The sequence below is a fragment of the Belonocnema kinseyi genome, chromosome 10 (assembly GCF_010883055.1).
Source record: "Belonocnema kinseyi isolate 2016_QV_RU_SX_M_011 chromosome 10, B_treatae_v1, whole genome shotgun sequence".
Taxonomy (NCBI): Eukaryota; Metazoa; Arthropoda; class Insecta; order Hymenoptera; family Cynipidae; genus Belonocnema; species Belonocnema kinseyi.
In genome coordinates, this window is record NC_046666.1 from 73305939 (window position 1) to 73319268 (window position 13330).

The window sequence follows — 13330 nt, forward strand, 5'->3', positions numbered from 1 at the left end:
GGGCGCATACTTTGAATAAAATATTTGTTATCATTCTCTTGAAATAAATGTGTTTTTTTCTTGAAAAAATACCGGTTTCATATGTATACACCTGGTATCTACCCTCACGGTATTATTCCACAACCGCTAGGAGCTAGTCCTATCACATTTAATGAATCAACTCTTATCTTACATCAACTAAAATCGTCAAAAAGTGTCATTTTTAGACTAATCGGAATAATTTCCGCCATTTTGAATTTGACAAAGTTTCACCTAGCCTTTCGAAGTATCTATGCAAACGTAGAATTGAGCACCAAAAGAAGTATTTTATGTCAAAGCTTTCATAATTTTTTTACTAGAAGCACAATTTTTGTTTCTGTTTTTAATGACTCGGATATTTATTTATATTTCGGTAGTATAAATAAATATTCGGACCCATCTATTTTAAACACTTGACATCCTAAGCAAACTCTGAGATCAGATTTATTTTAAGCACAAAAAATTACATGGAAGAAAATCACTACCATATCATGAATAAAAATCGTCCAAAATAATAAAAATAGCGATTTTTGCCCTTAATGACACCACTATGTTGAGCACTTGACTTCGTAAGAAAATCTAAAGAGTAGATTCAATGTCAACACAAAAAGTTACATTAAAAATCACTACCATATTATAAGTAAACTATTACCTTATTATCCCATTTACCTGAAGAACTTGACATTTTGAGTAAATTCTGACATTGGATTCGGTTTCAGCACTACAAATGACATAGAAAACCACTAACATATCATACCCCTTTGCAAATTCTGAATTAGGTAATTGTTTTAAACAATAATATTTCATGCAGTTAATTGATGGTACATTAAACAATAACGAAGGAATGTTCAAATAAAACATATTGAAAAAGAAGAAACTGGTTATTTCGTATTGAGGTATCTTATAAAAATAATATGTTAAAAAACCAGTATCTTATCACAATACATATTATTGAACAATAAACAATTTTAAACATTGTGCAGCAAACAGCCAGTTTTTCGGTAGTTAGAGCTACTCGGGAATAAATCGAAGTAAATTAAAAAAACAGCTCATCTTGGTTAATACAACCTCTATCGCAGTTCTCTGTGGCACTCTGTTACTAAATTCTGGCATCTAACCTTTCAGATAGGCCTGCTCAAGGATAAAAACTTGTCCTTTCGGATAAACCTAGTCAACACTAAAGCTAAAGACTACTAAAGCCAAAAGAACACAAACACTAAAGCCTAAAGACTACTCGATCCACCCGTGGACCACTGAGTCTTTAGTCGATTAGATAAATTCCGCGTTTAGTCGGGCGAACGTCTTTGACCTCCTGGTCCAGCTTCCCAGATTCTGACAGAATATGTCAGTTTTGGAATCAAAATCACTAAACACTAAGTTAACCTTAGATGACTGGATCAATTGTATTTATTTATAAATCATCACTTCATATTTTGTCTTCAGATCACATATTCCTTGGTGCCGTTGTGAGTATACTCTTTGATCATAACATAATGGAGTTTGTGATAGACGTGCACGGATTTTTATTAAATGAATCATATAAAGTTTTTTTTCGTGTGATATTAACGATTCACATAGAAGAAAGTATAGATTGCAGAATTTTTTAAGAGATTTTCACTTTTATTATGGGAGGAATTACGCAACAGTAAGGTAAAAGGAGAATCACTAGGGACGTCAACTTTGTCAGGGCTGAAGTTTAAAGCCAAGTATCCTGTACAAACTTTAACATTTTTAAATTTCTGTTTTTATTCTAGGACTTCAGAAAATAGTCAAATATATAGATTAGTTTTACATGTTTGATTTTATTCCTTACATTCGAACCTAATTAAATTTAATAGATTTCATATCAATTTAATTTGTAAGTTTTTAATGTTTAATTTTTCACAAATTTAAAATATTGAAAATTAAATAATTTAGGGTTTTAAGGTTACAAAACTTTTATTTAAAAAAACATCCAATGCTTTTATTTACTCCCTCTAAATTTGTGAGCCCGTTTATTAATAAAATGTTAAAATAAGACATTTTTATGAGCGGAACCAGATTTTTTTCTGTACGGCCCTAAGGTACTCGCATTTTAACTTTATAGCCGAGATTTTTTGCTCGATATTGTAAGTGTTAAGTTACCCGAGAGGTTTAGTCGTTAGCGATCGAACGCGTTAAACTTAGATTAGGTGGTTCGAAACCCGTCACAGCGTTTTGATTTTTAAAAGCGTTAATATCATTAAAAGCGTGCGACTAAATTAGATGTAATGTATTATAATTGAATGAAATTGCTTAAGAAAAATGGTGTAAGGATGTGTGTAGTTAAGTGGATGAAATTCCATCGAATCTGGTTGTAGAAAGAATATTTTTTTGCTGACGCACGAAATTTTACATGCCTGCGATGTAGAATTCACATGCGTAGAACGGTAGACTTTGGTTTCTTTAATTGAAACTGTAACTAACAGTTCGAATCATGTTACCTAACTAGTTGTATTATTTCTTACTCAATCTCGAATTAAATTATAATGAATTTATATTAATAATTGATATTTGCATATCAAATATTACCCTATTTCATTTTACACGACTGAATGTGAAATTTTAATGAAATGCCATAATGTCCTCCGTTCACTGAACTAAGTTATGTAAAATTTATCACACAAATATTCTCCGTGTGGTAGGCTTGAAAATGTTCGTATTAATTATCCGAATACAGTTCGGCAAGGTCCAATATTCAGAATCCGCAAATGACTAATTAATAGTTTTCAATATAATAATAGTTTTGAATTCACGCACAAGCAGTCCTAGCATTCCAAAGTGTAATCGGCAGAGTCGAATACAAACGCACACATCGCAATCGCGAAAGTGAGGTTATATTTCCACTGAGCAGCATGATATAATATAAATTTAAAAGTGAATTATCCCTACTTTTATCGTTATACCAATCGAAATGCTGACGTTCCGCAATTTTATCGATGAACTAGTACCAGGCAATTAACTTGAGTGGCAGCTCAAGTTCTAGGGTCTGAAGTTTAATACTTACAGAATGCACCCCTATTAATTTATGTGGCAGTTTTCTGTTCGCAAGTCCAAGAGTCCGTTTTTATGGTGTCTGTATGACACCAAAAACCATTCATGATATCAGCAATAGCTCGGAGTTTTATGTTCGTCATAACCTTCAATTCACCTTGAACTGTGAAACTGAGTAATAGTATGACGAGTGCATAACGGAGATAAGATCTTATACGACGCTTATATTTAAATTTTCTAAATCACAATTACTCTATGCTTTCCGTTGATATTCGTATTTTATTATTGATTTTTAATAATTGCTTATTTCTTACCTTTTATCATTTGATTATAAGCCATTAGAGCTTTTCTACTTTAAGAAATTGCTAATCTAGAGAGTAATTAGTAAAAGAGTCTTAAAGTTCTGGCAATCTAGTTTAAAATACGGCGTACGCCGTTACAGGATGGCAGATCTCATGGAATTGGATTTCACAAGGCCGCATGTATCAACCACTGTCTCTTCTCCACCTTCGTTTTTTTCGGAAGCACAATCTGCCTCTGCTGCCGCCAACACAAGATCCTATGACGATATGTCGTCTGCACAACAACCTCCTGCCACGACCACTACTGTCTCTTCTGTTGATATGTGTGACGTGGAAATGATGATATCATCGGTAAATAAAATTTTGTATTTCTTGAAATCAATTAATTTAACGGTTGTCTGCTAAGAGTAGTATAAAGTATATGAAGATAATAAAAGCAATGCAGCGCCTCTATTGGCGTTTCTTGAAATAATTGTATACATTGAACATGCAACTTTCGCGATGCTATTTTTATTCGGTTCTAGGGATGAGCGATTGTAGAAAAACAATCGATTCTCTAAATTAACCCTTCTATTCTTTCAAATAATTGATCTCAATAAATCGATCTCAAATAATCAACAATAACAGATAATTTATTTGTTTAATTCTTTGAAGTATTATGAAATCTGCTAAACAGCGATGTCTCTTGAAAAAATTTGAACCTTATGAAATCTTGAGAAATCCTTTGAAATCTTTAAGCATCCTTTTTAAACCATTGAAATCCTTTGCAGTGTCTAAAAACCGTTTGAAATATTGTGCAATCTCATGAAGCCTTTAGGAATGGCTCAAAATCCTTCGGAATCTTATCAAATTAGAAAAAAATTAATCCTGTACAAAAATCAGCAAAAATTAATCGATTCATTCGATTTAGCAGTTTTATAATAATCAATTAATCGGCTCGAAATAGTGGATTTATATATAATCGCAACGGGATTGTTCATCCTTGGGAAAAGACGTATTTTGTATGATTTCTTGGTTTTATTTTCAAGAATTCTATAGATTATCCTTTTTTTCAGATTAATCTGAATAACAATTACAATTCAACCACTGTCAATCATAATAAAATATGTTCTGCAGGCGGCGTTTATTCCTTCCCAGAAACCGTTAATAACTACTTTGCAACTAGTCGACGAAGCTGAGGCTCCTTACATGAGGATGGATCCTATTGAAAATTGGCTGAAAATCGAAACGGGTCCGAAAGAAGTTCCGTCACCAGTGCAAGACGATTACACTCAGATTAATGGATTACCAGGTAAATAAACGCATTTTATCAAAATTACTGTATTAAATTATCGGAATTAATAATTTGATGATAATAATAATAATAATAATAATAATCATAATAATAATTAAAATCGGTGGTAAAAGACGAACTCCAAAATACACCATGCTCCTATTTTTGTATCCACAACATCATCGCAAAATATTCTAAATATCGTATTAAGACCATGTGACGATAGGGTCACGTGACCAAACCTGGTCTTCAATTTTTCTTTCCCAACTTACGTGTAAACGAAATGAGGTATCGATCTAAAGGTTTGGAAAATGAAAGAGGAGGTAATAAATTCCATGTATCTGCTATGTTCCGGTGGAAATTGTGAGAAAAAATTTTTTTAAAGGAAATACCAGTGGAAGTTTTCTTTTCCAATTTACGTCCACACGAAATAAGATATCGTGTTAAAAATTTGGCACGATAAATAGAAGGCATGCAAGAATGTGTCTCTGGTCCTAAATAATTAGAATAGTGCATTTTTTTTTTAATTACTATTTTGAAGAAATACCGACCCTGCTGTCGTCAAACGCTGCAAGCATGGACATAGGAATCAAGGGACTAGGCATGCCATTGCAGGGTTGATGCAATGAGGGGGGAGGTCCGCCACCTTTTGATGTCCCGCGATAAACATGGCAGCGCCCACATGTTTATATTTTCATGCACAGTTTGTCGGAAAAAAATGCTCGTGCGCATAATCAAATGGCACATCGTAAGATGGCGGCTCTCCCCATTCATGGAATTATCCCTCCTCCCGTGGACTCAACCCCGCTTGCCCAAGTTCGGATGGCATGCCTAGTGCCGTGTTTCCTATGTCCATGCCTGCAAGCAATTTGCAATGTTGTCAATGGGCTAGTTATGAGGTTTACATTTATCTAAGTGGGACAAAACAAAAAAAATCGCTCACGAACATTATGCACAAATAATGCAAAAACTAATGTTTGCACTTGAAATGCAAATAAACATATTTAGTCTGACATACGTATCGGTCTGGTATCAGCTGTGTCAAAGCAGCACTAGCGCAGTGAGTAGACAACTTCGAACTTCTAGGGGTCTGTAGGTAAAACAGATTCCATGATTACCTTCAGAGAAAGTTAAAAGTCAAACTTCTGCTGTAACACTTAAATGTGTCCGTCTATAATCATTATTGGCACAAATAAATTTTTTTCTTCCTCCAACTCTTTGCAATGCTACAAACGATCCTTTAATATTTATTAAAATTTCCCGAAAAAATTTCCGCGTTATTTAAACTTTTATTTTTCAATATGGTTGAAAAAAATTGATCTTAGGGCTGACTTGATCAGCTGTTATACTCATCACATGGCCTTAAACTAAATCAAAACATCCTCATCTCATCAGTCACATGACTTAGTTCGTGGCTATTATAGAGGTCCGGGGTTCGCTCCTTGAACTGGTACTTCTGGAAATTTTTCTATGTACCTTTACCAAGGTTCTGATGACTTGGTATTCACCTTGAGATGTAGGTCCTCCTATCGTGCTCTTGGCTGCAAAGCAGTCCGTCATGATGATGTAAAAACCTAATCTTTTCTCAATATGTAAAGGCACACTGCTCTTATCAGATCACTTGATTGTATTAAAAATGTATCCGTGACTGATGATATATACCGGGCAAACTATGCAAAAATATAAAACCTCTACCGAAGGTGTTCTTGCGTTGACGTCGCGTTAGAGCTTGAGCTTTCCTCTCATGAATTTGACGGCTATTGTGGCTGTAACATTTCTATTAATAGGGTTTTTCATGCCAGAAAGGCAGAGAACGAAGAAGAAAGGGACTAAAAGAAGCACTAAAAACCCATTTATCATGGAAAGGTTCCTTAATCTGTATCGTCGTTGGTCGCTTTCCGAAAATCGTTGGGGCGCCCTTGGTGCCACAACTAGGGGTGGCAGCATGTAAGCCGGGGATCAGGTAGGTCTTACCGAAATACCCGAAAGGGCTACTGTCCATTTAGAATATCGGCAACGAGTGGTAAGCAGCGGAATATCAGCTGCGCCTACAGAGTATGTTCCGTTTGGGAGCCCCCAGCTGACCACTTCCACAGGAATGCCACGGCAGAGCATTAATGATCAAACCCATCATGATTAGTACTTGATACGCTGCCGATTTGAATTCGAGATTGAAGTGGCCACAGCTTCTCCTGGCGAGATGGTATTTCGCAAAAACTTTGTGGTAAATGTCTCAGAAATAAAAATAGCAACCCAAGACGACCTGGAACAATGGAAGCATCAGATAATAGACGGGAACCTCCTCCCTGGAAGAACTATCTACTGAATAAGATTTAAGGTTGATAATGTACTCCGCCAGCAACCCCAGGGTGCACAGACCAAAATGAGCATCAAGTGCCCCAAGAAAGATTTCAGATCCTCCATGGAAGTTTCGTCTTGACAGTGAGAATAATAAATGAAGAGCCAAACTGAGACGGTTGTACGAATTTCGAAAGGGCATACGGTCTTAGAGTCTAACTCGCTTTGTGGAGGAGTACCTTCATCCAAATAACATCAGTTCAAGAACATCTACGAATTTGGAAAAAGTGATTCACTATCTTAAAAAGAGGCTCATGAACCTGTCCGTACGATTGCGAAGATTTTGGGGAGTGTCTATCCATCTCAGCACCCGATGTAACTCGTATCCTAAAGATGGCTAAGAACTGAAAAGTGCCGTGTGTGGATGGGGTGCACAGCTTCGGGCAGACATACCTAGAGGGTTTGCACTTCGTCCTTGCTGGGGCCCTTCAAAATTTCTCGGAGAGGTCAGATTACTTGCCCTCATTTATCACGGAGGGCGTAGCGTATATGATGCCCAAAAAAGTAGATGCTGGTAAACCCAATGATGAACGACAAATCGCCTGCCTCTAGGACCTCTATATGTTACCCGTGATTGCTAGGACCAAGTCACTATTGACAGTATGGTTCTGTTACAGGCGAAACACCACCAACGCAATTTGCGCATGGCCTACATTGACTACCAACAGGCGTGATTTACCTCCTGTATATGGACGACATAAAGCTTTATGCAAGCTCAAACTCGAAACTGACTAGCCTAATTGACATTTTGCTGCTGTTCTTCTATGATATCAGGATGTCTCTCGGTTTGGACAAATGCAAAAAGCTGCATTAGTCTCTTGGAGAGACAACTCTTTTAGGTCGCCTTATGTTCATGTGATTTTGGTGTCTTTTAGTACGAAGAACATCACAAAGGTAATTAACACCTATTACATTCCTTTCCTAACATACTCGTTTGATTTGGTCACCTGGTCAAGGTCTGACCTGGGGAGGCTTAACAAAATTATCCACGTAAAAATTCCTGAGCACCGAATGCACCATAAAAGGACAGCTATGGAGACAATAGTTCTGCCACGGAAGCTTGGCGACAGAGGGATCTTGGATTTTCGTCGAAAGAGTCTGTAGAGTTGACCAGTATAACCCCGTAAAACTGGTTGCTGTTGACTTTTAGAACTTCGGGCGTTTTAATGCTGAACAGTTAGGTGCTCAGTGGCGGGGTAAACAGTAGCACAGCAACACCCCCGAACATTAGATTTTTAATCGTTGGTCTCAGTCAATAGCATGGGAATTAGGGTTTGTAAAAAATATGGATTCTTATAAATGATGTTTCTAGGATGTATGTTGGGTCCCTATAGGGCTCTTTACTGTGACAATCGGATCCCTATAGACGGGCTCTCCGGGTGTACTATACTATGACGAATGCGCAACAGAACATTGAGTTGCGAAAAAACGACTGACACCAAAGAATCTACTAATCACTTGCTGAATCTCGCGCCCTTGTTTAGTTAGTTTGCTTCTAACCAAAAAACATCGATCTCACCTAAGAGGGTTTTCATATACCATGAGGCCCATTTTAAACGTTTTTGCCCTCTCTCATGCGGACGGATTTTCCTATTTTTCAGGACTTTTCAGTTCGGGATTAGACCCTAGCACAAAACATATATGTGAAATTAAAAACGGAGTTGATCGAAAGACTAAGTAAATCCTAAGAAAATACAGTGAGGCGTTTACTGGAGCATGAGGAAATCGAAAATAGAAAACCATCATAATTTTTGCGTCACTTCAGATTCTATGCTGGTTCAATCGTTCCCAATGAAGTGCTCCATCCACTACAGTTCAGTCCCCTTCCCTGAACAATACAAGCAATCCTAGCAAGTTGCTCGTAAAATCACTTAGAAAACATGGCTGAACTAGCAGATGCAATTGTCGAAACCATCACACCTAGGAGCCGTGTGACAAAAATGCAGGTATTATAGAAAGTTCGGTTAATACCGTAAGATAATGGTGACAAGTGTTACAACTTCGACGCTAAAAGCGGTTCGATTATTTCAATATATATAACAGATGTGATAGAATCCATAATCTGTGGTCAACACTGTAGGGAAGATTATAAGTGGGGCTGATAAGCTACGTTTCCATGTTTGTACGTCAGAGCCATGAAAAGTATTACGATATCTCACCATTAATATTTCCCAAAATTGGGAGTTTCATATGCCTGTACAGTATAGCATATGCGCAGATCGTGGTTTGATGATTTACAGTTTGTGATGGGACGAATTAACTTTATTTCCTCTCGCAAGGGAAGAAAAGTAGCTCTTGTGGGCAGAAGTTAAAGTACTTGTGCAAAAGTCCTTTATTTTAGATACATATCGTTTCATAAAAGTTTGAGGGAATGATCACTTTTAAAGTATGATCTACATTCCTTCCTTAGTCATTGTAATCTTTGTGACGTTTTTGTGAAGTTTTTAGAAATCTTTTGAAATCTCTCAAAAACTTCTGTATCACTGTAAAGCTTGATATTACTACAAATTAAATATTAATTTATTTCTAGGAGTTACGGCAACCGCACCAGTGGATTTTCCCCAACCGCGCCGGTCTCCAGAAGGCTATATCGAGATATCTTTCAAAGTTTAAGCAAGTTTAGAACAAGACTACACAGACATGAACATAATTATGAGAGCGAAAGAACGCTGCCAACGTCGAACCCGAAAGAGCAACCACGACGATATGTTCCGACAGCAGACACTCGCTATCCAAGCAGGAAGCGAGAGAAATAAAGAACCCAGATTCCTTCCCCTCAAGAATATTGCAACCTCCGAGAGTCGAAAAAAACATCGACCTCTTCTACATGAGAAACTCCCACAGGATCTTCAGCAAAGATATTCCCCTGCTTCTTCAACAATCATCAATCTCCCAAGAAACATTTTTCCGAAAAGAAAGAAAACGGCAAGTTCTCGTCGATCGGCAATGTCTCTTCGGTGAGCAGCGATTATGCAGTCATGGTTCCCTCGAAGAAGATTTCTACTCCTAGTCCTCTCCCCGGGATTGACGACAAGACCCTATACAAATTGGTAGAGGGCAACGCTTCCTCTAAACTTGTCGACGCAACGTCTTATCAAAAATCGTTGACCGAGAGTCCCTGTCGAAAATCGTCGACGAACATCCTAGTCCCAAAGAGGTGATTCTTCCGGTCTCGCATTCCCTTTTGTCCTAGGAAGTCGTCCTGTAACAAGCCCGATGTCTCAGGGTTTCGAACCTGTACTGTCGAAACCCTCGTCCTCGAAATTGTTGGATGAAACACCGACTTTGACACCGACGCTACTCCGACGCCAACAACAAGTTCTCTCAACAATGAAGAAGTCGGCGGGGCTCCACTCGTTTCGTTAATTCCCGTTCTCAAAGGCTTAAAATACGCGGAAATTGACTTCGCGAAGCTTAAACAGAACTAGAATGTTTTCTAATTTCTGTCGTGATGAATAGTCCATTTTAAGAGACGAGACTGACTAAACCGGGTCGTGGGTGACGAAATTAGAGCTTGAAGCTTGAGATTTTAAAAATTAAATGGAAAATATATGGAAAAAACCTTGATAGATTTGATAAAAAATGTGCTTCGAAACCGATATTAAATATGTTTTGAACCACACCTAAACGTGTGAAATTGGTAATGGCGATATACCATTTCTCCATCTGATGCGAAAAATCAGAACTAGAAAGTGTAGGTCAAATGAGGTGGCCTACAACCATTGATCATAAGTACTCTTGCCCAAGAACTTTCAATATAACAGATTTTTGAAGTATAAACTTGAAAAATTTGTCTTGTATGATTTTATATGCACAACAATTCTAGAGTAAGTGATTTTTAAATGCTCGTTAAGTTTTGATAAATAAGCAAAATTTTGTAACACAATGACGGGGCGATGAATTATCTCCGACCCATAACACCAATTTTCGTTTGATCGGAGTGAAAGCGAATTTATCCGCTGAGCATAGCTTATTTGTTTAAACAACTTAAAATTCCTTTAGAAATATTGCGTGCACTCTTCAATTACTTATTCTTTAAAATAATACTTCAAACTTTCTTTAAACTGAAAATTCGCAGTTAAAAAGCACGTGTCATCGACAAGCTGTTCTCAATGGCTGAAAACAACCTTACTCTAAAGATGCATTTGAATTTGTGCATTATATAACTAAAAATGTGATTAAAGGTTATTCGAAGAATATGAATTATAGACTATTGGAAATAAAATACAAATTGTAACCTAAAAGTTAGGTTAAATTTTTCAGATAGTCAATAGTGCATGCATAAATTATTCAAACTGTACCTTTTAATTCTCAAAATAAGTTCGTTTTCACTTTGATATGTATTTCAATTTACAATAAATAGTACCAAAATTGGTGTGTGTTAGAAAAACAGTTTAGTGAAGAATTGTAAACCAACTTTTATGCACAATTTAAAATGCATCTTAAATATTCGAACTACTTTGGATTCTTTGAATCCTTCTCGGAACGGATTGGTTGCAAGCTGTTTTTTAGCGGGACGGTCGTGTTCAGAAATTGCGGGAATAATCTTTGAAACAGTTTCATATTAGGGAGAAACAGAAATTTCAAAACTTTCTTTGCGACAATAATAAAATAAAGGCAAAATGTAAGAAGAGATTAGTGCAGTTGGCAATACAACCCGCAGTAGATAAATAATTGATTAAAGAATCTAGTTTATATAATATAATTAAATGAAAAATTTTATTAATGAAGCATTAATACGTTTTATTTAGTTATTAGTTTTTAATCATTAAATGTTGTTCGATTTTTTCCAGGGAAAAAGAATAATTCTTGTTTGAAGGGAAAAGTGTCTAGTGTAATATTATGGAGGAATTTGTTGTATTTTTGCATAGGAGTATTTGCAAGCATCTTGTAGATTGTTTTAAAGTAAAATAAAATATAGTATATAGTATTCTTTAATGTTCTAATGAATCTATGTGATTGTTTAATAGTTTATTTTTTTCAAGTCTCAAGATTGTTTTCGTTTTTCAATCATATCCATAGAATATATTTGTTCAAATCAGGAACTAGTTATCTGTGTATTTTGTTTGTTTACTTATCAGTATATTTATGTTTAGATACTAATTATTGTTATTATAATGAATAGGATTTAAAAACACTTATTTAATTTGAGAAATAAGAATGAATTTTTTCCAAATAAACTCAAAATGCGTAATAAAACCAAACAAGTTTTACTGGGCCTTTTCTTATATTTTTTCATGTCGCGTTGCTTTCAATATGTAATTACAATTCATTTGCATGCCATGATTAAAGTTGAAAAAGATGCAAATGGTCTAAGACTTCTTAAATCAAATTTATGGTCAAATATTTTCTGCTATCTAATAAGAAACTTGAATTTTTAATTACGCAAGACAAATGTAATCTCGTCACACAAGACCCGGTTTTGTTGGAGTTCTGTCGATTTGCACTTACAGGTGTGTCGCCGGTTTCCGATATTGATTTCGTCGGTATGTTAATTAATCAGTAGCTATTTAATTTTTTTTGTATTTTAAATACCGAGTCAAAGATATACACTTTTGATTGGGAATTGCAGCATTGTCTGCCGGAGACTCGAACTTTTAAGGTTAAAGATTTTTGACTGCAAATGTCATTTTGTGTATATTAAATTGTTTACTGTGGATTTTTTGCAGAAACTGCATTTGTTTCAAGATTTTTTCCACTCTAGTTTCAATATTAAAAAATAATGTCCGATATCGATATAATCTTTTCAGGAAATGCGTAGGAAATATATGATACTTTAGTTTGACTTGGTTAGGCATATTAAAGCTGTCAGCCGGCAATGCTGATTTTTCGATACCGAAGAATTAAATAGAAAAATAGTCCAAGTTTTGGTGTGTGTCTTGTGACACTTGGATATTTAATTTGTAGCTTTTATATTTTCTTAGCTCAATTTATAGTTCGTAGGTAAATTTATACTTTATAGCCAAATTTGTACTTTTTAGCACAATTACCATTCTCGATTGGTGATAGAGAATATAATTCTGACGAAGTTCTTAACTGACTTCGTTCGAATTTCGTTCTGATTTATTGCCAATTTTGGGGCAATCATTTTAGAGTGAAGCCTTAGATTTAATTCAAGTTAATTCGAATACCGATATTAGTTAGCTAGGTATAATAATAATTTGTACAACCAACTTCAACCCCTAGAAACTACTCCCTGTTGAGCAAACGTCATATAAGATCCAGCCCAACGTACCGCTAGTCCTGACATTATCCAAAATCAACTTTATATGGGTGCATTATTTTCGTCTTAATTTGTTCAAATTTGTGCAACCAACTTCAACCCCTAGAAACTACCCTCTGCCGAGCAAATGTCATATCGGATCCA

The 13330-nt window shown here is 35.9% G+C and overlaps 1 pseudogene; it reads left to right on the top strand.

Moving 5' to 3' along the window:
• LOC117181201 overlaps positions 1-10124 on the top strand; it is an 86533-nt pseudogene extending 76409 nt beyond the window's left edge.
• Positions 10125-13330: the final 3206 nt, after the last annotated feature.